The 25,760-nt window shown below is 42.9% G+C and overlaps 1 protein-coding gene across 1 annotated transcript in view; it reads left to right on the top strand.

The window, feature by feature from the left end:
• CNNM2 (cyclin and CBS domain divalent metal cation transport mediator 2) overlaps positions 1 to 25,760 on the top strand; it is a 122,352-nt gene that overhangs the window by 72,099 nt on the left and 24,493 nt on the right. The window lies entirely within an intron of this gene.

Here is a 25,760-nt window from a genome sequence, read left to right as displayed (position 1 = left end):
TGAGAGCAATACTAACAGCAGGAGTATTTAAGTGCCTGTGATGCTCTGATATTCAGCTGGGTAGAGATATCTCTAAGGGTCCCTCTAGTACTTTCTGAAATTCATTTTCCTTTAAAGGTCTCAAGCTCAACACTTAAAAGCCTTGGCCATAATTATTCTGTTTGGAAAGCTGCAGAAATTCTGTGTGCACATCTAAGGACAAAGTTTCACCCTTCACTAATGAGAATAGTGAAGCAAAAGCAAAAAGATTTCAGTAGTTATAGGATGCTATGATGAGGTGCTCATCACATAAATTTGTGCAGCTGAGAGGCAATGAAATTAAGAAGCAGCTGCTGAAACGCGCCATAGATTGAATTTGCTGCTAATAATTACGAGCCTGTTTGAGCCCAGCGCTTTTCCCCTTCACGCATGCCTTGGGAAGTGCCAAACCAATGAATTATTCTTCTTACCAAGAGCAAAGGGTAACTTCTACTACTGTATTTTCTATTCAGTGTGTTTTTATTGGATGTAAAACAGTCGCAGAGAAAGTAATAGAAATACCACACATGACTGAGGAAAAGGAATCTGCAGATTTTATTGCATTCATCCAATTACTGACATTGCAGCCCTGATTGTAAATCTTTGGACACACACTGGCTTCTTGTGAGGTTTCTCGGTTGCCTCCCATAGGAATTGCCAGACAAGGTCATACCCAAGGTCTGTCCAACCCAGCATCCCATCTTCAACAGTGGTAGGGACCAAATGCTTCAGGGAAACATGGAGCAAGGATTTGTATGTATTAGGACCCATCTTCCCATCCTGGTCTACAGTAGAGCGGGTTGGATGTACAAAGCCTTGTGCTCTCTCACTGTTTGATGCTGCTGTCCTTACTCAGAATCTCACTGTTTGATGCTGCTGTCCTTACTCAGAAAGCCTTCTGGATGAGAAAGCAGGAACCTTGCCGGTCACTTAGCTCCTCTTTGGTGGCTCAGCATGAATCTAAGTTGTTTTAAGCTTGTTTTTCTTGAAGTGGTATTTTGGATAGTGGTACAGTGCCATCTGTAGGGAAGTAGTTAAAGAAGCACAGAAAGGCATAAACTGGAGTGACTGTATAGGTATATGGATGGTAAACAGTATGTCCTGCTGCTTCCCACTCAGCCACTGTATTACATCCACACTTGGATCTTAGTGGGAATAAACCACACTCGTATCATCAAGCAGCGCTCGTCAGGCTCAGTGCTGCTCATTGGTCCCAGGATACCCTGTACGTGAATGTCCAACAGCCAACCTGAACTAAACCAAAAAGTGGTCAGGAGCTCAAGAGTTGATAAATGAGGCTGAAAGTCCGAAGTACTTATAGTTTCACTAACAAATTATTTGTGTGGATGATATAAGTGAAATGCTGGTGTAGCAAAGATGTAACTTCTCTGCCTGGGTTCTGGTGTGAGCTTAGCAAAAGCATGTAAGCCCTCTGGAAACCCTGTATATGTGCTAGGCACGGACTGGCAAACAGGGTTATGTACTTAATGTCCCCTGAGTGGCCATGCAGCGCTGGTGGCACGGACTGTGGCATTGCTCCTATAGCTGAGTCTGAGCAGAGCCCACATGTTTCTTTGATTCACCTTGCAGGTCCATGCTGAGTGGGCATCTGAGGGCTGTTTGTAAGTATTTGAGGGGTATAGTAACCTAGGGAAGAAAGCTTCCACCTGGTGCTGCTGGGACAAATATAGAAGATGCTAAATAAAGAGGAATGTAAGCTGATACCATCTGCAACACAGGAAATAAAAATTGCTTTGCAACCATGGGTGACATACGGAGTTTCTCTTTTGAGAATATCAACCATCTAAAGAACTTCTCTTCCTCTTTCCCTGCAACTATATAGGTATGTAGGAAGGTTAAGACTACTTCCCAGACAACATGTCCGATATTTTCATTTGGCCAGGTGCCAGTTTTCTGTCTGTTCCAGTTTATTGTCTTTGCATATGACGTTCTGAAAACATGTGTCAAATATTACCCGTATCTCACAGATTTGTTGCTAGCAAGAAGTACACAGCTTTTCATGCAAGCCCTCCAAACTCCTGATCGGGGCACGTGAAGTGTTGATATAGAGACACGCTAGCTTTAAGCCTAACGCCATTTGAAGAGTTCTGTTGGTCCCAGTGTGCTAGGCAGTGCATTAAATGCCCTCGTCACTTTGAGAGGTAGGACTCTTAACAAGGCCTGGGAAATTACTGTTTCATTTGTAGGCTTTGTCTTACAGGGAATTTGTCATCTTAATTCGTGTACAGTAAAGAAGGCTGCAGAGTAGCCTCTGTGGTCTACAGTTAGAACCAAGGCATTTCAAATTGTGTGGCTGCTGATTAAATGCAATTGCTCTGAGTAGTGAAAATGGTCTTTCTCATGCAAAGGATGGAGTTAAGTACCTGGACAGGTGCTGTTTTGGACCCCAGGTTTCCTGGCTCTCTAATGTTTGATATGTTGAAGGCGGCAATCCTTCCCCCTTGCTTGACTCCCGCCCCCTGTCCCCCGGGCCTGCACTGAGCTCGCACATTTTGTCTTCATTAAATAACATGTTCTTATGCCTGATGTTCCTGGAGCATTGGAGGTAGCTTCAGACAAGTTCCTTTCAGAGCTCTTAAGGAATTTCGCCTGGACCCTGTGAGGTAATTGAGCGTTTGTTTTTCCAGACCTCTGCAGGACCAGCTGAAGGCGATAGCTCTGGACCCCCTGCTTTTCCCTTTCAGCTCTCCTAAGGTCTCTGATAGCAGATGCTTCCAAGGGAGGAGTTTTGCACCTTGTGTAGCAGTGTCAGCCCTTGCGCAGAGTCGTGTTCTGAAGGACTGAGTTCATGTGGACGTCAGAAAACTCCTGTGGAAGGAAGAAGCAGAAGCAGTTGGGGGAAATACTCTATTCCTTAAGTAAACGTGATTGAACATTAGGTGGGAGCTCTTCGGGTGGGAATGGAGGGCTCTTTCTGTTGACAGAAGTCTGCTTATGCTTTGATTTAGTTTCTTCAGGAGAAAGAGGAAGACTGTCAGCTTCCAGGAAAAAAACATAAAAAGAATTTTCTGGCTATTGTTTTGACACTCGAGATGACCCAAAAGTTACTACTCTGGCAAGGGTACCTGTAATACCGTTAACTCAAAACTGCACCTTAGTGAAATCTTGGTATTGAGCAGTCAGTGGTAGGCAAGCCTTGCCATGGTGTTTTGTTTTCCATCTTAGTTAAAAAAGGGCTTAGAAATACTAGTTTAAAAGAGCAGTGATTCTATGTTTTAATGACATATCTTACAAAGTTGTGTCCAAATCCACAATTAGATATTTGAGCATACAAACTCTTTTTTTTTGAAAGCCAGCTTTCAAGTTAACTTGGGATCTGCATGGGAAACGGCTTTTTCTTCTCCTTTACCAAGTCAGACCTACCAATTTGCATGTTGATGGGATGTTTTATAAATGAGTGCTTTTTGGAAGACAGGGTCAGGAAAGGGTCAGCTTAGGTTTATGATGGAAACTCAGTGACATCTTGGCTCTGGAGTGACGGCCGTTCCTCCATAGTGAGATCCAAGGAGTGTAGATTCCCTGGCGGGTCAGGGAGTGTGATCTCCTGTGCCTTGTGGCACATCATCCCTCAGCAGAGTATTGGCACAGGGGAGGCTGCGAAGAGAAGGTGCACATGCGGACACTGTGCGTGGGGTGGAGTCCTGTGGCTGGAAGGTCACTGACTTCTTCTTGGAGCCTGTGTGACCGATGGGAGCAGAACGGCCCCGAGGTCTGAAGCCTCACTGCCTAAGGAGATGGGGAAAACAGGTAGTGCACCTTGACGCAAGCGGTGCAAGACTAAATGGCTGTGAATGGAACAACTTACCAGCAACATTTTCCATTTGCGGCTCCATGTTGAGGTAATTAGCTCAAATGAGCTCAAACTGCTGGAAAACTGCAAGAACAATGGAAAATAAAAAGGTCACTATGCATTGCAGGGGTTAAACAGCTGGACTTAAAAACCTGCAGCGCTCTCTGAATTAAAGGGAAAACTGCAGTTATTCAGTAGGTCCAATACCTCTCCAAAGGACTTCCGAGATGCATATAACTTTTGCTTGTCTCTATTTCACTGCTTGAATCAGAATTGTTTATACTTCCCTTTAAGTTTGCCTTTAGCCTCATGGTTGATGAAAACTCATCAGGGAGAAGTTCAGTCTACCCCATAATTATGCATGTTAGGGCCTGGTTTCAACATCCATGCCAAAAGTAACAAACAGCACAGTGTCCCCTCTTCAGCACCCCCTTCCCACCAGCCTCATGGCAAATAATTTCATTTTTAAAATAATTTAAAATACTAAAAAAGAAAAAAAAAAAAAAGGAAAAAAAAGACAAAGCAGTGTGTATCCTCATGACAAGCTGAGGTTTGCCATCCATTTCTTTGCTTGGAGCTTGCTTCTTTAAAGCACCAAAATTGTGAGTTTTGGTCTTGAAAATTTGGTTTGGCTCAGTTAGAAGGTCTGGTATTTAGCACTGGTAAGGTGAACAGGGGAGCTGGTGTAGACGGGTATGTCCTGAGGCTGTTTTTCTCTTCCGTGAACTCTATAGAGTATTTCCCATGGAGGCGGCTAAGCTCACAGGTATCAGTTGATGCAGTTACTTTCTGGGGCTCAGAAGAGGATTAGAGTAAAGAGGCTTTCAGTAACTGAGCATAATTGCGCTAGAGCTGTTCATAGTAGAAATAGAAAACTGCTGATGAGAAGCTATGAGGGGATCGGAAGGGAAATTGGATTTGGAAAGCAAACTTACACGCACACATACTCTTGCTTAAAATCTCTGTTGCTCTCTAATTCTCCTGAAGGGAATGTATGAGTGTTTGTGTGTGTTGATCTACCGTGCTGTTGCTCTCATGCAGACTAGAGGCTTTCTTTTGCTATCTCAATTTACCTGGGGGATGTGTTATTTTTGGAGAAGAGGGACGAGCTGAAAGAGCTTCTGGTTTTGTTCATTTGATCTTTCTCTCCTTTGTTTAATTTCTCTCTCTTCTCCTTTCCCCTTAATCCAGTGTGACTGGTTTTATCACTTTAAATGTGTTCTTTACCTTGAGCAGCTCTACAGTTTCTAGCCTGGCTATTGCCAACAGTAAAAGTGAAGAAGTGACCTGCAAGCCCTCAAGTAGAGCCCCCTTTTCCTTTGTCTCCTCTCGCTCCTCTTCATTGAGTACTGTTGTTGCTGGGAGGTGGAGTTTGCACCTCCTCTGTGCCTTGTTTTTTTCCCATGTGATAGGCTTGTGACAAGCAGCACTGATCATTTCCAGTGAGGGATTATAAGGAGAGGAAATTCAGATGCAGCTTAAATTCCCCAAAACAGGGAGGAAAAAATCAGGAGCTGTATGTACAATCCTGTTAGAGAGAAGTGAGCCACAGCAGATTTCTCATCAGCTCTTGAATGTTTTTAGAGCTCCAAATGAGGATTGCTTCTCTTTTTCCCAGATGATACAGAATCTAAAACTTCTTTTGTTTTGTTTTTTCAACACTTGAGAAATGTCATTTGTTGGGGTGCACATGTGGATGCTGTGCACGGGGTGGAGTCCTGTGGCTGGAAGGTCACTGGCTTCTTGGAGCCTGTGTGACCGATGGGAGCAGAATGGCCCCAAGGTCTGAATTCAGCCTCACTGCCTAAGGAGACAGGGAAAACAGGTAGCGCGCAGGGAAAAACGTGTTGCTGTCTACTAACAAATGAGATATGAAATTGAGTGAGTGAAGATTCTTTTAGGGAAGCAGTTGACTCTTATACTGACTTAGGTCTGATAACAAAACTTATCTCTACACACTTGAGAAGCCCCAGCAGGTCCAGCAACCACTCTTACCACACATTTGCATTGGTAAGGGGCTGTTCCATCACTCCATGCAAACAAAACCACCATGACTGACCAACTCATCTTATGAGATGGACTTGTGCACTCCTGCCTTTGAGTTGATGCCCATGCTGGTACAAATTGGGGTGATGAATGAATGATGATGCAGGGCACATGCCACACCAGACTGCAGTCTCTTTACCACTGTGAATCTGCATCTGGGCAGGGAGTAACTCGTCTCTGTTCAAAGACAGCAGCATGGCTACAGTGCAGTGTATCGTATCCCCGCATTAAAAACCTTCTCCAGTTAGAAAACTGCAAAGAGAAATGTTGGAAAACTTAAAAAACAAAAGGCATCTTTCTGCATCATTTGGGGTAAACTGTCTGATAAAAATGACTTGCCCAGGTGGGATTTTCTAGCATTTTCTGGTTTGCCTGCTTTTAGTATATGTGCCAAACTTTGGCTACTCTAGTGTGGATAAGAGAGGATCTGTTCCTCTTCCTCAGTAATCTCAATTAGTGAAATTTGAGTTGCTTGGTTTGCTAAGCTAGTGATGCTAGACAGGACTTGCATTTCATAGAGCAAAAGCTGAAAAGAGGGATTGATAAGCTAGGAGGATCCCAGGGCTTGCCAGCTCACAATAACACAGTTGTAATGCCTTCTCTCTTTTTGCCTGAAGACTGTAGCATGGGCTTTCACTCCATGTATGAGCAATGTCTAGGAGTATGTTGAAGCAGGGTCCAAAGCAAAAGTATCTTACTTGCCTTTCATTTTAGTCCATTGAGTTCCCTCCTGCGTTGTCCTCATCAGAGTTAGCAGGCCAAACTCTTATGCTTGGGATGATGTTTGCCAAAACCACCAAACAGAATTCCTTCTTCCTGCAGATCCAGCTGTCTGGAGAGATAGTCCCTTATCATAGAGTCATAGAATAGTTTGGGTTGGAAGAGACCTTTAAAGGTCATCTAGTTCATGTATCTAAAAGAGCACAGCAAGCACCAAATCTCAGTGCCTGGTGTCCTGTCTGCCAAGCGATGATCGTGTACGTGGAGTCAGGACAGTTCACTGGAGAGCCCCACGTGCTGAGGCTTGGGCAGCTTTCAGCCTGGTACTCCACGTGCTGGAGGCTTCTCCGTCAGCAACCACAGGTCACATTCCTCCCCAGCTCCTACTCTAAAGCAGGGGGCTTTAGTTGCCAAATAAGTCTTTTCAGGCAGGAAGGAATGTTTTGTGGAGGGGATTTACCTGTTACTGGATTAGGCTATCCCAGAGTCAGTGGCCCTGCCACCTCCACGAGAACCTGCCCACTGCTGCCTACTTTGAAAGCTGTTCCCTCTTGCAGCTCTTGCGACCAGGCTCTGCCTGACCCTGCCACTAGTTGGCAACTTGCTCGTTTCCCCCAACGAGCAGGTAATCCTAGGAAGGATGCTGGTCAGGGCTGCTGTTTTCAGGGATATCACTACGTCTTTTGGGTGGGAGGTATGAGCCTAACTTCAACAAGACTTTACAGCACGTTGTTGATTCTTAAGTTGTCCCAGGACCTCTGAATGACCAACCGTCAATTAACTCTGACCTCTTGTGGTTTCAAAATCTGGATCCAAATGCTGAGGTTTGACTCTCTCCGTCTCAAACCCCTGACCGCAGTTCCTATTTTTAATTAGGAATGGAAGACCATGATCTTCTGGAATTCATTAGCTTCCCCTGCCCCCCGCTGCTCTCCCCAGCTCCTTCCCCGTCAATCAGAGCCATTGCTGTGTTAGTGCGGCTGGCTCGTCCTGTTCATCGCTGCAGTGGCATATCAGGGCCGCAGCTTGAGATACCTATGCGGCCTCCATGTTGTGCTCAAGCATCTCTGTACAGAAGCGGGCTTCGTTGACTTATGAAGCAACTTCTAAGCCCAAACTGCCTGGTCTTGGCATTTTCTCCCTTTGCCACAGCTCTCCCTTCCTTTCTGTTCATGATTTTGTTTTTCTTGGGAACATCCAGTGGTGTGGTTGACCTCCTATGGGTCAGGGTAGAGCTACGGGCGTTCCTGCAGCTCCTTGCTCAGCTGTCCGGCTGCCCACACCACGCTTGTTTTCCCATGGCAGCTGGACCACCTGCTGATGTCCAGCTCAGCCTCTCCACCGGCCGGCCGCTCAGCAGAAACCCTGGGGCTTCAGCTCTCCTCACAAAGCGCTAACTCGATTATTGGACTTTGGATTAAAGTAAAGGCTCTGGGAGCAGAGCACAGATCACAGCGTTAGTCCACTGAGACGTGTGCTTAGCAGCAGGGGTGTGTTTCCTTTGGGTTTCATATTTAGGTTAGAAATGCTTTCTTTTGGGGGCCGAATTGTCATTCTCAGACACTGTAGTCAGTCTTACTATCAGCCCCAAAAAGACTACATGTCTAAAGGAAGTGACAGAAATAGATACATTTGTTTCCAAAACAAAACCCTTTGGTCCAGAGAAAAGATACCTGCCTCTTGGGAAAGAGGAGAAGGCTCCCATCTCTCCTACTTGTCTGAGCTCAAGGTCTCTTGTCCTTTGTCTTTGACTTGTTTCCCATCGCTTATCGTTTACTAGAAAAACATTCCAGCATGTGTGCAATGCTAGACCACCAAAAAAGATGAAGAAGAGATGGATGCACTGCTGCTTCTCTATTTATAGGAAGAGAGACGAACCAAAAATGATATGGGAAAATTCAAATCTTTAAATACTCTGGGAGAGATGGATGGAAAAAGGGCTGCTTTCATTGTTCACAGGGTTTAGGAGACTTTCTCACGAACAGCTTGGCGTAACCCCCCGGGCAACTCACTTGTATGACCAGGGGATTTCTGCGCACACATGCCCCTCTTTTTTCTGGAGTGTCTTATTTGCTTCAGCAAATAACTGCTACAGCAGTTGTACCTTCTTGTCTTAGAGTGCTCTTGCCTTCCTTCTTAGTACTTTTCATGCTCATCCTCTAGTGTAATTCACACACAGATATTAGCACTTCTGATCATTTAACTTGTATTCTTGCTATTCTTTCTACCTTAGGTTTGCACATTTTCATTCCAGTCACCATTTCATGATCCCTTAAACCTTTGAAGATATTCCCTATCCCCTTTGGGAACAGTAGGCTGCTCTAAGATGTCGTCTTTTCCTGTCAGATCAGTGAAATCTCTTTCTCAAGCTACTTTCTTGCTGTCTATGTTTTCCCATGCCATTTTTTAACCCATTTCCAGAAGCACCACCATCTTCTCTCAGACCTCCTCTGCTAGTCATTTCACTAGCCCCGGTATTTGGAAAACACATCTTCCCCCATCTTTGATGAAGAAATTGCTATAATATTTGCTTGCAGATCAATGGTCATTCTTGATTAAAGATTTGGACTTTGTGCTCTCTGCTCTCACCTCAGAGGTTGGCTAGACCCATTGCAAGGGGAGAAGGAACTGTTTTCAGGTTTGATTTTTTTTGAAAGGGTGTTTCATTGCAAGGCATTAAAGCGGGAAGCATGAGGGTAGAGTGTGATGCTGCCTCGAATGCAGTGAGGAATTCAAGGCATGCGACTGAGGGTGGGAACCGAGGTCTTGCCATCGCAGGCAAGATGCAGGGTGAGCAAGAGCTTCCTATTTGTTCTTGTGTCCTTTTAAATGTCTCACCCCTGCACATCTAGAGAGAGCAGTGTTGACCTCAGCTGCACTTTCTGCCACGAGCTCTTTTGCACTGCTCTTTTTGCCCATAAAACGTTTCCTAGCGTTATCTGCAAAGTGTTCCCCTCAGTTCACCTCTGTTGTGACACCTGCAGGAAACAGCCATTTTGTAATGGCCAGACCACCGGGCCAACTTGCCGATATTTGTATCTTCTGGAATGGTACATCTGATGAAACACATCAGTGCTTGAGACAATCGCACTGTCCCTGCCATCATCTCCCCGGTCCTTGCACCTCCTCCTCCCTTGCCCCCAGTGAGGCTGGGGTACACTGGCCTCTCTCATCCCTGCATTGCCATGGCTCCCACTGTGGATTACTGGACAGGAGCAGGCAAATTACTAGGTAGTCTAATGAGCTGGGGCAGAGATGGTGGTTTGAACACTGATTCAAGTGCTGCCACAGTAGAAATAACATGAATCTCACTTGCAGTTCCCAGAGTTCCTTCCTTTCCTTCTCTTTCCCCTTCGCTGTATTTTGTTTCTGTTGATAAGTCTCTAAATGCTGCCTTGAAAAAAACCACTGTCACCAACCACTAATTTCAGCTTCAGCTTTCCTTAGAAATACACCCGTGTGGGATCCAGTGCTCAGGGTCCCTCCCAGGGTTGCATCTGCTTTTGCTTTCTGTGCAGAGGGGCACAGGGTGCTCTGTTCGGTGATACACTGCTCTGTGCTCTCCCTGGCCTTGGGGTCTCCTCTGCTTTGGTGTTCTGTCATTTGACCACTTTACGTGGTGGTTGGTCTCCATATTTGTCATATAAGGTCTTGCTAATGTCACTAGGAAGAATATCTTTATTTTGCAGGGACCTGTAACAATTTGATTTCAGGCTTTTAAGTCTTGGTTATTGTATATGGTAAGGAAGATTGCTTAATATTTGGATGAAAAACTTCCAGACAGTAATGTGGTCTGGTGGTTTGTTTGGTTTTTTTTTTTTAAGCTTGCATCCGAGAACTATTTCTGACATCTCAATAAAAGGTATCGTAAAAACACTAAGTCTCTTGTCAGTAGAGAGCTCAGCTGTACAGAGTTCTTCATTCCCACTGAGCATTTTTAGCAGTCCACAAATAGAAGAAGGTTGAAGACTATTGTTGCAGTCAATTTAGCAAATAATTTCCTTTGAGTTGTTACACTGCATAAATATTTCGCTGTCCTGCCAAGAGCTGTTGTTCTGCCAGACATGTCATCATCTCAATGAATAATAATACATCTGAGCTTCTGATCACTTGTGGTCATAAAAGAACTTGGTGTTCCTGTGAAGCTGGGTAGATTTGGAGTTCTTGGTCCCAGGATCTAGAACTCGTCTTGTCATGTGGTCACACTGTGATCAGCACGCTGTGATCTAGTCTTGTTCTAGATCAGAGGGGTGGTACCCTTCCCTTGTACCGTGCGGCTGAACCTATTCTGTAGTTGCTAATTTTCATCCAGCGAGAAGGTGATGATTTTGGGAAGCGGGACAGAGATCTGTAAAGTTTTTGTAAGAAAACTTTGAAATTTTACTGCTTCAGTTGCGCAATTGAATTTATTCATCCTTGGTCCCTTTTGCTTTTCTGGGTATTTGATGCAACGGGAGTTACAGGGCAAGAGAGAAGACAGAGCTTAACATCAAAAGCTTTTTGATAAGAAGGGAGTCCAGTTGCCATGGAAGTAAGCAGGTGAGATGCCACCAGCTTTTAAAGACTGAGAGGAGGCAAATTCTGTTCCTGAGAGTAATTAATCTGCGTTTCTGGAAAGCCATCTGCCACTCCTGCTATAGACAACTATCGCGTGAGGCTCTCCACTAAGCTCTACGGGCAGTGCCTACTCCAACCTTTCCCCATTCAGACCCCTCTCTTGGTTGCTTTATTTGGTTGACTCCAGCACATTATGCAGAGTTGTAACCCTGAGACGCAGGGCTGGGTATGCCGTTGTTTCAGTAGCTTTATTGTATTTTAGAAAAAACCTTGAGCTATTTATTGTCCGGGTCATCCAAGGGTTCTTTTTATTGATGGTAATTGTGAAACTGCTACAAAAGTACCTGACCTTTATTGCTGAAAACACCACTTTTTGTGAAAATCGGGATTCTGCACTCATCAAGGAGGGCTGTTTGGCTGGTTGTTAAAACAGGCTCCTGTGGCAGTTTGAAGTACTATAGCATAAGTGCTGTGAATGGAGACTAATGGTTTAGAATAGTGCTTGAACAGGTGTGATGGGATTGAGACTTGTTCACTTAAAAAAAGGAGGGGGGGTGTTATTTTTCATCCATTTTACTAATTCCCCTGGGGGCATGGAGAAAGTATTTAAATTTAATCCATTAAAAAAAAGGTCTCTCCTATTTTCTGCCTGTTTTGTTTCCCTCAGCTTAAATACATTAGTCAACTTTACATTTATCTTTTGGTTAAATACAAGAAACGTGGTGTTTGGGACACCAAACCATGGAGGAGTAATTAGAGTGTAAAATTCAAACCCCTCAGACTTGTGCAAATAAGTCTTATGGAGAACTTTTATCACCTTCATGTAATTATCAAAGTATATTTCTTTAATATAGAAAGGGACATTATAGTCTGGAGCACTCTCACAAGGGTAGCAGTTGTGGTAGTCATTTGAAATGTTTCCTCTAAAAGAGCTTTAAATGCCCAGGACCTTAGTGAAGCTGATGGTCTTTTGTTCCCCCGGAGATGGGCTTTAGGCGTCAAGACGACCTCTTTGCACCTCTCTTGTGGTTTATGACAGAGATTTTGCTGGAGTGGAGGAGAAAAAAAAAAAGATGCGGACTAGATGTCTCTTCAGTAAGCCTCTTGGACTTGTCTCCTAGTTTGTTTATTTTGTTGTGTATTTCTTGTGTCAGAGAAGTTCTCAAGGGAATTTACCATTCAGCTTTTCATACAGCGATTATCATAAATCCAAGAGGGTTTTTTTTCTGCTTTGTCTGCTTCATGGCAAAGCTTACTGGAACTTTAATTCATTTTTTTGTTGTTGTTGTGTGTGACTTCAGTTCCATGAACTAATATTAGTTATACAGTGAGGAGACATCTATATATAAACATGGAGTTTTGTATGTTTCCATATATACTCATGTTTCTATATATAAGCAAAATGCTTTCATAGGAATATTTAAAAATATTTGTCACATTTTGTCGTGTATTTTATGGTGGGAAAGTGTAATCGGAAAAAATGCATTTAGATCTTGTGGGACAGTAAGGTAAAATAGCTACTTGTGTGAACTGGATCTTTTTTTAGATGCAGGCACTACAGAAATAGCCAATTGATAGCCCCACTGTGAACTCAAAATGCATTTCCTTTTCGCCAGGGTTTGCTGGTCTGTTTGTCTAACCCTTGTAAGGACAGCGATGCAGTGTGCATAGCCGGGCTCCCGGCTTCTGCAAGGCCTGGAAGGACAGGGACCTTCACGTGTTTTAACCTGGCGTGCGTAAAGCGGAAGAGCAGTAGATCATACGTAGTCCATCTTATTTAGACTAAATGTGTATTTGAGCTCTACTTGGAAATACATGGTGTTTCGTGTAAATAAATTGTGTGCAGTATAAAGTAGGGTTTTATATAACCACTTTTATTCATGGCTTTCTAGCAAATTTGGGGTTTTTTTTCTTTACTTTGTTGTGACGGAATGACAGCCTCTTACCTGCAAGTGGAAGTCATAGCAGTATTTTGAAGTTTGTTGTCTCCTGTCATTTGGGGGGCTGGCATAGGGTCTGCGCTGGTAGTGCAGTGGGGGAGGTTGCTTGGGGGGGGGGGATTTCTTGGGGGTTTTTCTGGTCTGGTTGGTTTTTTTTGTTTGGTTTTTTGTTGTTGTTTTGGGTTTTGTCAGTTTGTTGTTTATTTTTTTCCTTACCTGTCCTAGTCCTCCATAGCTTTGAAAGTCACTGAGTTAGAACTAAGTCAGAAATACCATGTTTCTCTAAGTTTCATGAAAACGTGGTGTGTGGGTAATAGAGGAAATTTTTCCTTTTGCTCCTTCCGAGGTAGAGATGAAAGCTCAGCCCTGACCTGTTCGGTGAAAGCAGCATCACCTGGCCAGTGGCTGCATTTTTGGAGGGACCTTTCCCTCCACGGCGGAAGGTGCAGGAAGAAGCCCAGGAGCATTGTGAGCCCCAAGAAAGGCTCTGGGGGGAAAAAAGGTGCAGATGTGTTGCTATTGCAGTAGTAGATCAACAGGGGAAAGTGAGGGTGTTGCAGTGGGGAAAGATACGAAATGTTAGGGCCATCTGTTTTAAAAACAAACAAACAAACAACAAACCCCCCATATATATACGTATATGGCTGTGAATCTTTAGCTTTTCCAAACTCTCTCATGCCCCAGTCCTTGGATATTCTCCTGTGAACCACACAGAGCGACACACTTCCGTCCTGCTATTGTTAATATGCTAGATAAATACTGTTGTTTACACTATAGATTTAAGGGCAAGTCCTCAGAGCCTAGTAGACTAGTTTTCTGGTTGGGGTTCATGTTGATGTTTTTGTATGGGCATACCCAGAATGTTTGGATTTACAAGCGGTCACGGAAAATAACAGTGAAGTGTGCGTGTGTATGCTGTGTGACCTAGTTGCCCATGTCTTTTCTAGCAGAAGTTCGAGCTGGTTTACTTTAGTGTTTATTGGGATGTAGAAGAATTCAGCCTAATCCTAGCTAAAAATAAACAAATGGAAGGCAGAAGTCACGACAATAGGACACCATGGCTCTGAGGCTATTTCCGTGGTCAGAGGGTTTTAGGGAAGCTGGTATTGTGCACTGTGCAAGCGCTCTTAGTGTGGGCACAGATTTGTAGGCAAAGCTGTGTGGGTTGCTTGAGTTTTAATCCCCCTCTGCCCTCACAAGGGAAGCGAATTTGACCTGCGCCAGTGGGTTCAACCATGGTAATGGAGGTTGTTTCCCTAGCTAGTGGAGTTGTGCTTTACCGTAACTCTCACCAGGGTGTTGCAGAAGGAGTTGGGTACATCAGGTCAGTGGATCGTAGCCGTATGTAGCAGATTATTCAAATGGACCCTTGTGAGCTCTTGCTGTCCTGAGATACCTTAATGCAATGCTGTTACACGGTGTTAGTAGAAAAATGTGGGAGCCTAGGCTTAGATAATATCATAGAGATGCACTGACACACACATTTACAAACAAGGTGAACAGTCTTAAAGAGACGATAGAGGTCTGTCCCTTGCCAGAGGAGACTGAATGAAAAAGCGTTCTGCTTAGATCAAAAGTCCTGTTACTTATGAGAAGGTATGCCACAAAGCTTGTTCTGGAGTAAAATTGTCAAAATAAACGAAGTCCCAGAAGTCAGTGATATTAAAGCTAAGCACTCAGGTCATTTGGGAGCAAATATGTTCAGATTTGTTTTGGGTGGGGCTAAAATAATGATAGAGACTTCTGTAGAACACCAAAGAAAATAGGGTTGGCTCCACTACACCTTCCCTGAGCTAAACAGGCAGATCATGAAAGAAATACCATCCTGGCAGAACTCCTGTTAACGTCACTAAAATATCACATCTCTTCACTTTATGGTAAATATTTGACAAGAAGAATTTGAATAATATTGTAATGTAGGTGTGAGTCACATGTCATCCCCTGTCATCCACACCCAGCAGTTGGAAAGCTGTTGATCTACCCTGATTTATGTGCCGTCTTTGAAATAATTTTGGCCTGAATTTTAAAATAAAACAATGAGCAGCCATTCCACTAATTTTTTCTATTGTCATCTTGCTTCCTCAAATGCCGTGCTTAATGTCTCTGTCATTGGGTTAGGAAAATTGTGATAAATACTGTAGCAAAATATTTTAGTAAAATATGGAGACAGGTTCACCTGGAATAAATCAAGGAGTTGCTTAAAAGAATGGTAAAGTAGACCTATGAAAGGCAGCTGCTGTTGGTTACTCATTATGGACTGTGGTCTTGGCTCCAAACTGATTTTCTTTACGATCTGGGTAGATCCTGTTGAACATTAGTCTTCTGGAGTAAAGGAACTCTTCATCACAGGAAAAACAGTGGTGGCAAGTTCACAAATTCACAGTCTCCTGCTTTAGACTCCTTTTCTCCTCTTCATTTTATCTCCAGTGTCTTGTTGCTCAAGGGGCAAGGCTACCTCTTCACCTTATCTCCAGTTCTCTCCAGTGGCTGTTGCTGGAGGAGTGAGGCTTTGCTGTCTTATCTGAGAGGTTTCCTTCCTCTTTCAAGAGCTCTGGGCAAACTCAGCCTACCAGAGAGTAGTCCAGAGAAACACCAGTTAGGTGGTTGTTCACAGATGGAAACTTGAAAAAGTTACTTTATAAAGTCAGTAATTAAAAATATTCATAGTGTAATTGCCACAGAGATTGATCTTTGAAGTCTCCATTTCTAAAATCTGACCCAGTAATACTATTTTTGAGAAAATTAATCTTGCCTTGTGTGGATGGAAAGGTGATGCTATATTACTAGTTCACTTGACTATCTTACATATATGAGTACTTGAAACTCCTAGGAGCAAAGCCAGTCATTCTAAGAATGCATTCAAATGTCCCATCGGTATTGTTACTCTTTCAAACAAGGCAATTTACTGTAATCTTTCCTTTTCCTGGAGATGCTGAGTCAGCATTTGAACTAGTTCTTTTGGCCTCTCTGCATGACAGGCTTCTAAAGTAACATGTCATCAAGATAAAATCTACTTAAATCCTTAGCAAAATGCAAAATCATGGGTTTTTCCCCCTCTAAAGATTATTGTATTAGTATTTTGCAAAAAACCTGCACTTTGCAGGCAGTTAGGTATCTGTGATGCCCAGTTCTGAAATCACAGGTGCTCTTGTGTCTGTTTGCTGTTGTGTCAGAAGTTTCAGCATGTCTTTGGGTGGTTTAAATGATTCCACACACCCCCATCTCCCCATCCATAACTGTTGATCTGTATATGTTCTCACTGAAGAGGCATGGGTTCAGGATTCACCTCTGCTCTGTGCTGTTAGCTAAAATTGCACCAAAACAAAGTGAAGATGATGCTGGCGGCTTCAGAGGGTTGGAAATAGTCACTCTAGTTGAGGTTCTCTGATCCATGGCTTTGGGTCTGTCTTGACACTTTGCTATGTTTAGATCTGCCATACCTTTAGTCTCTAAAAGAGTCACTTTCCAGCCAGAGGATATTCCCCCCTTCCCATTGAATTTGCTGACAGTGTGAAACACAGTTCTGCGGCTGCCATTCTTGCATCGTTACACCTCGTGGGACCTGATCCAAACAAAAAGCCACTGCGAGAAGAAGGTTGTGTTTCCCGTGCCTTCAAATTACTGCGGTATCCTTCGTTTTCTGATGAAGTGGTTGGAAGTTGGACTGTAACAGCAGCTGCCCCAGCACGGTGCGTGAATTGGTGTGCCCTGTGTTACATTTTGGAGAAACAAATGTGCAGCATCAGAGCGCGAGTGCTCACACGGCCCCCGTCCTGCGCTCGTGTGAAGTCAAGGTCACTGGCGCTGGTTGTGTTCACAGGCGTGTTTATCCCACAGCTTCACTCGCTGTGAAAGTGCGCACACGTAAGTGGTTCTGGGGTTGTATAAATCCTGCTGGGGGAAGGATGTTGTCACCCATTTAGAGAGTTAACCGGGTAGTTCTTTGTTAAGCTTCCCCTGGCTCCTGCCCCAGTATAAATTAGAAAGCCCTGTGCTGAGCTTGAAAAATCTCACGGTGCCTTCAACCAGCCGGGGTTTTGAGCTGGTGGAATTGCAAACTGCATGTGATATAAATGGCCTGAAGTAAAACAGGTCATTAAAATAGAATATTAATGATCTAAGATATTGGTAACACAAGAACCCTTTTAAATTTGTGTCCTAAATAGTGAGCTAAAAGTAAACTACAGGAGCTGATGATGGTAATAAAAAAAAGATAATGTATCCAGCCCCCAGTTCCTTTCACAACCCACAGTCCCAAGATGCTGCTTTTCCTTTTCAGCTCATATGCTTTGCTCTCAGCACAGTTTAGTTCCTTATGTAAGCACGCTGGCCTCAGCTAACCTCCTCCTAATGTCCAAACATGTTTCTGTTGTGCCTTCTAGTACTTTACCTTTGTGGGATTTAAAATGTCATCGTGTAGATGCTAAAATCTAGAAGCTCCCCAAATTAAACTCAGTTTGTTCTAGGAATTGAAGGAGGCAGGATTTGAGGGAGGATTAGATCAGTAGGATTTTTGACTGTGATGATAGAGAACGAGGCTATTGTTTCTGTTGGTGTCATGTTTTGGTTACCTGAACATGAAAGTCATTCGAGTTCATCATTGTTTTGGGTTGACTTCTATTTTTGTTGCCCATAAACATCTCTTGATGTTCTTGGTTTTATTTAGTGGATTAACTAAATAGCGGAAGCAGCCTTGTTGGACAGGTGGAGCGGTGGAGGAGACTAACGAGGTGACAGTTTCTCTCCTGTGCCCTTAATGAAGGGCTCAAGACATTGTCCCCCCCTTGGGTAGGGGAGAGAGAGGAAGGTAGGGTGGGCACAAGTCATAGCAGCAATGCAAAGCTCCAGGAGACACTGAACAGGCCATGGCAGATGTTGGTCATTGCTGTGGCGTCCCAGGCTGAAGTATACATCTCTCGAAGGAGATCTGCCTGGGTTCAGCAGCAGGCCAGCACCCAGACCCCACCAATGCCAGAATCTGGGACCTCTCCTCTCCATCTGCTCACTGCTGGACTGAGGTCTGGTGAGGACCTGGAGCTTTGAGTTCAGCAAACCCAAGGTTTTGCGCTCCCTCTGCTGGCTGCATTTTTGCTGGCTGGTGCCTGCTCTTCATCCCTGAGGAATGCTGAAATCAGTATGGACAGTCTTGAGCAAACAGCGAAGTAATAAAACTAGCATGGCTCCTTTTTAGGGTTCTTGAACACTAAGAAAAAATCCTTGTTGACCATGCTGTGGAGGTTCAAGTCAGTTAGGAGATGCATTTCTTACACTTCTTTCCAAAAGGTCATTACTTGCCTTGGGAAGTGGAGGCACGGGGGCAATCACATCAGCATAAGTCACACTTCAGTATTTTATGAATCTAATGTGGAAGACTTGAACCATGACCAAGAATGACTTCAGTATTCTGTTTGCTTGCTTAAATTTTATCTGAATTTTTTATTCTGCGTTAGCCCAAATAGTCATAGGTCTCTCTCCAGACTCAATATTTTCTCTTCTCATTGTTGCCACCTTTTCTCTCAACTTTACTTTGCTGCACTCCCTGAAGTGCTTCCTTGATTTGTTTTTTAAACTTCCAGCCTGTTTCTCAATCTCAAGCCAGCAGTGTCCTGATACAACAACCTTGTACTCAGGTTAGAGCCTCAGAGGGGTGTCAAAAACCACTTTGCTTTCAGAAGAGCTTTCTCTCTAAAGCATTACGTTTTCCATCTCTTCCTCTCCTACTTCGGATCCAGTGGAAGCTTCTCTAGGGCATTAGCTTCCGGTTTTCAGAAGCAGCTTGCGTCTGTCCATTTACCAAGTTGAAATCAGATGTTCTGGCCAACACAGAGCAGCCCAGCTAGTGGTGTGCGTTTTACACCCCCGTGGACCCTGGTTGTTGTCAGTCCCAGCCATATCCAGACCAAATGCCCTACTGGATAAGGACTGCATGACTGGGAAGCATTGGCACACTGTCCATGGCAAGGGAATCATTGCTAACGTTCAAGGAGTTTCTGAAACTTTTCCTCTCCACTCTTTAGTTTGACTCTTGTTGCCTGCCTACACCTGGTGTATAGTTTTCCCTAAATGTTCTTACTTCTCCTGATTCTTCCCTAAGGTTTCCACTTCGATAGCAGAGCTCTGAGTTGAAATGACCTTTTTCCTTACTCTCAAATTATTTCTGGTTCCCAGCTAATTTCTTTTTCTCATGGACCTATGGTGACTTCTCAGCTTCTGATCTGAGTTTGTTGCCAGGTTCAGTTCAGTTGCATGTAAAGCTGCAGCAGGTAGCAGCTTTCTGGAGTTATGCTGTCACTCTTAGAAGCAGCAGCAAAGTGTAATTTACAGTGTGCTTCTTACCAAGGTCTGACCAGAATGGATTGAAGGGTGGGCAGTAGCAGTTGAGTTGGAGCGCCTACACCAAGTGATAGGCTGCTGGAGATGGAAAATGTTAGCTCATCGCTTCTCTTCCATCTGCCATGGGGCAGCACAGAATTATTGAGTCCTTTCTAGGAGCTTCATCCTTCGAGTTTTCAAAGTTACAAGTAACTGAGCTTCTGCCATTTCCCTTGGGAAAGTATTCCTTACAAATACAATTCACTGTCAGGAAGTCATTCTGAAACTCTCCCTAATTTTTCCTTTTTTTGGTGTCCTCCCACTAAAATGGGCTTTAACACAAAGAATCTATTTAAAGCGCTACATTTTTATTTTCCTGTGAAGGCTGATGTGGTTTCTAGTTAATGTTTGTACGAGACTGTAAGCTCTCCAGTTTAAAGGCGAAGAATCACCGTATTCCCTGTGGTTGTGCTGATACTTTCACTCATTTCCTTGAGGGTCTGGATGAGTTTCATGTAGCTGTATTAAATAATGTTAGTTATTGGGTTCCCTTCCCACATATATATTAAAAAATTGTGTGTTTTGTTGCTGAGAAGAATAGGATCTAAAAAGCCTAGTCTAAATCTAGATTATGTTTGTGCAGAAGTTTTGGGTTTCTCTTGATTCTGTGAGCAGCCTTGCGTTGTGTATCCAAAGGCAGCGTACACCAGTTAGTGGTGGTGGGGGAGAAAGTAGCAGTGTGATTCCCCATTGAAAATTATCAAAGTGTAAAAGCAAACAGCATGAATGCAAATTTCTGCTAATAGAAGAGAGATTTAATGTCCTTGAACTGTGCTGCAGAAAAGAAATTTAGGAAAACACTTGCTACTTAGGTATAATTGCTTGCAAGCCAGTGCTATTCTAGAGGGAGTTGTTTTTAATGGTTAAATTATACAGCACATTTTAAAATTTATTGTTTTGCATAATGTATTGTTCAACCTGTGAATCTCAGTGACAGACAAAATTGTTTACCTTTTGTAGAAATCAGTCAAAACCAAAACAGTCGCATAAGAATAAACCGGGAGATCTTTCAGAAGCACAGATCATTAGTTTAGTTAGCAAATTCAAGGGCAGCTAAACACCTCCTGGGATTTTTCTCCATGTCATTGTAGGCATATTAAACAGGTTATAGCTTAGTGTTCCAGGGCACTCACCAACAGCAAATAGACTCAGATTACTGCTTTTAACAAAAATGGACTAGCCTGATTCTAGTTTTACCACAAAATGACTTAACAGGAATCTTCTGCTTTATAAATGTCTACTATAGCTTTGATTTAGCACTGATTTTTTTTGTTAATAAGGAAACTGAGGGCCTTTAGTGAGATTTGCTTCGTGCGTGGGGGAAATAACACATACAAATCTTCTCACTTACTAAGTTCATAAACCTCCTTCTGCAAAAATAGAGGCAACTCTAGTTGCTCACTCATGATGTAAGCTTATACACGTCACGTTTAGGTTGTTGCTCACTGCTCAGAGCCCCTGAGTTACACCTCTGCTGTTGGACCATTTACTTCCTGAGATCTCTCTTTTGCTTTAAAGCTATGCCAGCAGTATTATAATTTTCTGCAGCATAGTCTGGTTAGTAGTGTCATTTTGCTATTACTTTTGGTCACATACAAGGCCATATTGTGGCATTCCAGATCAGCAAAACTTACTTGCTGTCTTTACATGTCATCCTTATGTACTGAAAATTTTGCAATTTTTTTAGGTTCCTAAGCAGAAATTCAGGAATGAAAAGTCAGAAATGAAGTTTGGGCTGGGATTTCAGTCAGGCCTCCCTTCAAAGTCTCTTAGAATCACAGGATAATTTAGGAAGGGACTTCTGGAGGTCAACTGGTTAAACACCCTCTTTGGAGCAGGCTGCCTTTGAAGTTGGCTCAGGTCACTGAGTTTTGAATACCTCCAAAGATGGACATTTCACAGACCCTCTGGACCCCTGTTCCAGTGTTTGACCACCCTCCTGAGGAACAAGTTTTCCTTATTCAAGGAGAGTTTCCATTTTTGAAACTTGTGTTCATTGCCTCTTGTCCCATCAGTATCTAGCTCCAAGAAGAATCTAGCTTTGTCTTCTCTGTAGCCTGCTATGAGGTACGTAAAGACTTTTAAGACTCCTCTTTCAGACTTTTCTTTGCAAGACTGAACCAATGCAGCCCCCTCTGGTTTTCCTTGTGCATCGTGGGCTCCAGCCTGACCATCTTAGCATCCATCCACTGGAATTGCTTCAGTTTGTCAATGTCTTTCTTGTACTGGAGAACCCCAAACCGGACACCAGTACTCCAGGTGCAGTCTCACAAGTGCCAAATAGAGGGGAATAATCCCTTCCCTTGACCTGCCAGCTGCACATGTACTAATGTAGTCAGTATGCAGTTAGCTTGCTTTGCTGCAAGGACACACTGCTGACTCATGTAGTTTGTCCACCAGGACTGTGAAGTCCTTTTCTGCAGACCCAGCCAGTCAGTCCCCAGTACAAATGCATGGGGATTATTTTGTACCAGGTTCATGACTTTGCATTTGCATTTATTGAACTTTGTAATGTTCCTGTCAGCCCATTTCTTCCGCCTGTGTGTCAGTAGGGAAGTGGCATGTGAGAGTGGTGTGGGTACAGCTCTGTTCATATGGCAAAACTCTTCATGTAGACAAGACCCTCTGTACTGACCAGAGCAGATGTTGAACTTGGTCATACGTTTTCATCTCTAGTTTGAACTGCATGGCAATATTCTTGAGGTCCTTGCTCTAAAGGTATAAATGCCTCAGTTGGGATCAAAAGGTGAAAATTTTTTTTTCCATATCTTTTTCAAGGAATGGTCAAGGTACTGTAAGAGAATCAGTATTTCAGGCATTTCTTCCAGCGCTGTTCTGCATGGTCAGTCAATCACATGGACTCTCAGGAGCTCATTCTAGGTTCGCGGACTCATGTGGATTTCACTAAGCATCTTCATGCTTCTTATTTAGCTTAACAAATTAATCAGAAGTTGCGGTACAGAGCAAAATCCAAGCTGAGTGGCAAGATTTTGAGCAATGGGATGAGACTGGATTTGCTTTTAACAAAACTCCTTGATGCTGTAGTTGCCTGTGAATGTAACTAACAGATTAACATTTGTCATAACGTGTGTCTCAAGCTGTGTACGTGTATGAGCTCCATAGGCTCTTGCTGATGTTACTGGCAGCGACTGTGGATGGGGGAAGCTGGGGCAGAAAGCAAACGCTGCCTGCCTATGGCCACAGAGGAGTTGTGGGTCAGAGCGCTGCCCGCAGTTCTCTCCTGGTGCTGCTTATTACACATCACTCAGGTCATTTCTGCCTTTATCATCAGATCTGGCAGTGCTGCAGAGCTGCCTGCTTGCTAAATCTCATTGTATCAACACTTAAAACAAGTGATTAAAGAAAGATTAATGCCATAGATGTAATGTGGTTAGAGACCGTGGCCAGAAAATCAGTGAAGTATAGAAATTATTTATATAATTTCCATGGACACTTGCTCTCTCTAATTTGTGTTCTGCTCTCAAAGCCCTAGGAATACTATCGACAGTCCAGGTTTCCTTACCTGGACATTTACTTTATTCAGCTCCTTGTTGGGTATGTGTTGTATGTCCTTAGCAGTGGAAAATACAGTTGAAACCTCTCTTTCTCAGTTAAATAAAACGGTATGACAAATACCAGTGGCCTGATAAAGTCTTTGAATAAAGCTGTAGCCAATTTCTATTTAAAACACTCGGAGGAGTAATTACTTTACTCACAGGCCACCTTTAAAGTTGGGCACATGCTGTGTTGTGCTCTTTTACAATGTATAAAGAAGTCTTTGCACTCTTCTGGTTTTTCCTTTAGCCTTTTCTGCCTTGATTACTTCCATACGTGGAGGGTATTTTGCAGTCATCTATGCAGCTGTCTGAGAGGGCAGCCAGTCCAGGAATGGATCTTCGTGATACCTCTGTCACCAGCGCTGATGCTTGTTCCACTGTCTGATTTCTGGCAAATTATTGGATCTGGATCAAAATTAAGTTGCAAAGACCCAAGAAATGTAATTTTCAGAATTGGTCTGTCTCATCAAGTGACTGCATGAGCATTGGAGTCAATGCAAAGGAAGAAGACTTTGGGAGCAAAAGGCAGCCTTTTAGAGGCAGCCCGATTAGACTGGCTTAAATTCATCTGACCCCAGAAAAGTGATGGGTTCATGAAAGTCAGGAACAGGAACACTTGACAGTCAAGAGGAAAGAAAGGTTAGCGTCAGCCTGTGTTTGGGTAATTTATCAATTTTCAACAGATAAACTCTCTGCAACATATAGTTTTAGTAATGAAGGTAGAAGCTGAACATCGATCTACCCACCAAAAAGTCCAATGATATTTGAAACTATGACAGGTTTCAATGGTCTCGATACTGTGGGTGATAAATAAAAACCCTAGAAATCAGAGATTATGGCAGAGCCAGACAAAATGTTTCTAGCCTTCTTTTTCATTGTAGAAAGTGCAAAATGTCTGATACCCATCCGTAACTAATTCCTTATCAGGTCACGTTGTGTAAGAGAGTGGTAGTTGGTACAGATTTTGGTCACTTGTCTCACATTAGGTACTGTTGGTCAGATCAGAGTGCTGTGGCTGCTAAAATGGGGAGAGCGTAACATATTTCAGTGATCCTAAATTCTTGATGGGGACCACCCCCGTGGAAAGGGCACGTAACTGGTTTTGTGGCTGAAAGCTGTGCACAACCTCCCATGGTATTACAGCCCCTCATGTCCTTCCCCAGTCCATTTCCATTAATCTCTCCCATTGCAGACATGTCCAGGACTCCACTGTTAGAAAGACTGCCCTCTTAAAAATGTAAAATTTTATCACTTAGGTCAGCTTTATCATAGGCAGTACGGAAGTGGAGAAGAAGGCTGTGTGAGACTGGTGATCCCCGGGAATTAGCATCTGAATGAGCATGTGCAAATGAGCTGCTCTGGTCTGTGATAGAAGTGGTTCTTGAAGGAGTTATGCCTTTTGACTTGAAAGCAAATATACTAATATCTGAGCGGGTGCTGGGAAATAAATTACGATATTTGGTTTGTCCGTGTGACATTTTTTTGTGCTACAGTTCTTCCTGAACATTGCTATATTGAAAGGATATAATTGGAGTAATATATTTCAGGGGAACAGCAATGATAACAGTACTTAAAATTTTCGTGTTTTTATGAAGTCACTTGTTTGGTTTGGGTTTTTTTGGGTTTTTTTTGTGGGGTTTTTTTGTGGTTGTTTTTTTTTTTTTTTAAATACTGTATATTGAGCGGTAAAAAGAGCTGGAAGTCCTGCAAGGAATGCAAAGAAATAAAACCTGGCACAGTGAAAGACTTTCAGTACAATGTGAATGCTGATCCTTTAAAATCACAAATCATCTTTCTATTAATTCACTGTAGAATAAGGTCTCCTCAAGATAAGACTCAGCAGTGCTGTGGAGTTGGTATTTAAAGTATGTCCATCTGCATCTAAACGAGTAGCTCCAAGACAATCAGATTATGCAGTAGTTACTTTGGTGAGAATATCGCCTAAGTGGAATGGAAACTTCATTTTGAGTCTAATATTAGACCCTGCTTTGGAAAATTCCTTTTAAATGATCACAAGCTGGGAATAGCAAAAGAATTTAACTTTCGACAGACAGCATTCACTAAGAATTTGTTTTTAACTGCTTATGTTGGGTCCCTGGGAAAGCAGATGTGAAAAACTTACCAAAGTGAATTGACTTGACCTGATGCAATGTTTATATCAGTAGTTGATAAGTTTTCCTCCCTCGTCTAATTTGTTGGGGCTATTTTCATTCTTTAAGCATGAGTAAGTCTGGGTTGGAATAGTTTGAATGCTTGTTAGTCTAATAATCTGAATCTTAAAACATGCAGACATTATTGCCTATAAAGGGGTTTAAGCAAAGTTGAACTATTTTGGTTATCTTCCACGGATGGGGATAAGTATCATTTTTGAGACTAGCAAAGAAGAATATGAAACAATGTTGCTTACCCCCTGACAGTTCAGAAAGCATATCGGTATCTGCTGTATTTATACTTCAAAATGCCACTTGTATTTGGTGAACCCTTTGAATGCATGGTACTTTTTTTGCAGCTTTGCAAAGCACTGGCTTTCAATGGCAGCTAGGGAAACTGGCAACCAAAGATATCAAAGCGGATTCAAAGGGTCATGATATTATTATTATTATTATTATTATTATTATTATTATTATTATTATTATTATTATTATTAATTTATTTATTTATTTATTTATTTATTTATTTATTATTCCTGTGGCAGAAAGGACTTTAGGAGTTATAGAATACACTGTGAATGATGCAGAG

Source organism: Pelecanus crispus, chromosome 10 (assembly GCF_030463565.1).
Source record: "Pelecanus crispus isolate bPelCri1 chromosome 10, bPelCri1.pri, whole genome shotgun sequence".
NCBI classification, from domain to species: Eukaryota; Metazoa; Chordata; class Aves; order Pelecaniformes; family Pelecanidae; genus Pelecanus; species Pelecanus crispus.
Note: the sequence above shows the minus strand (reverse complement) of the source record. Positions and strands in the feature narration are given on the sequence as shown.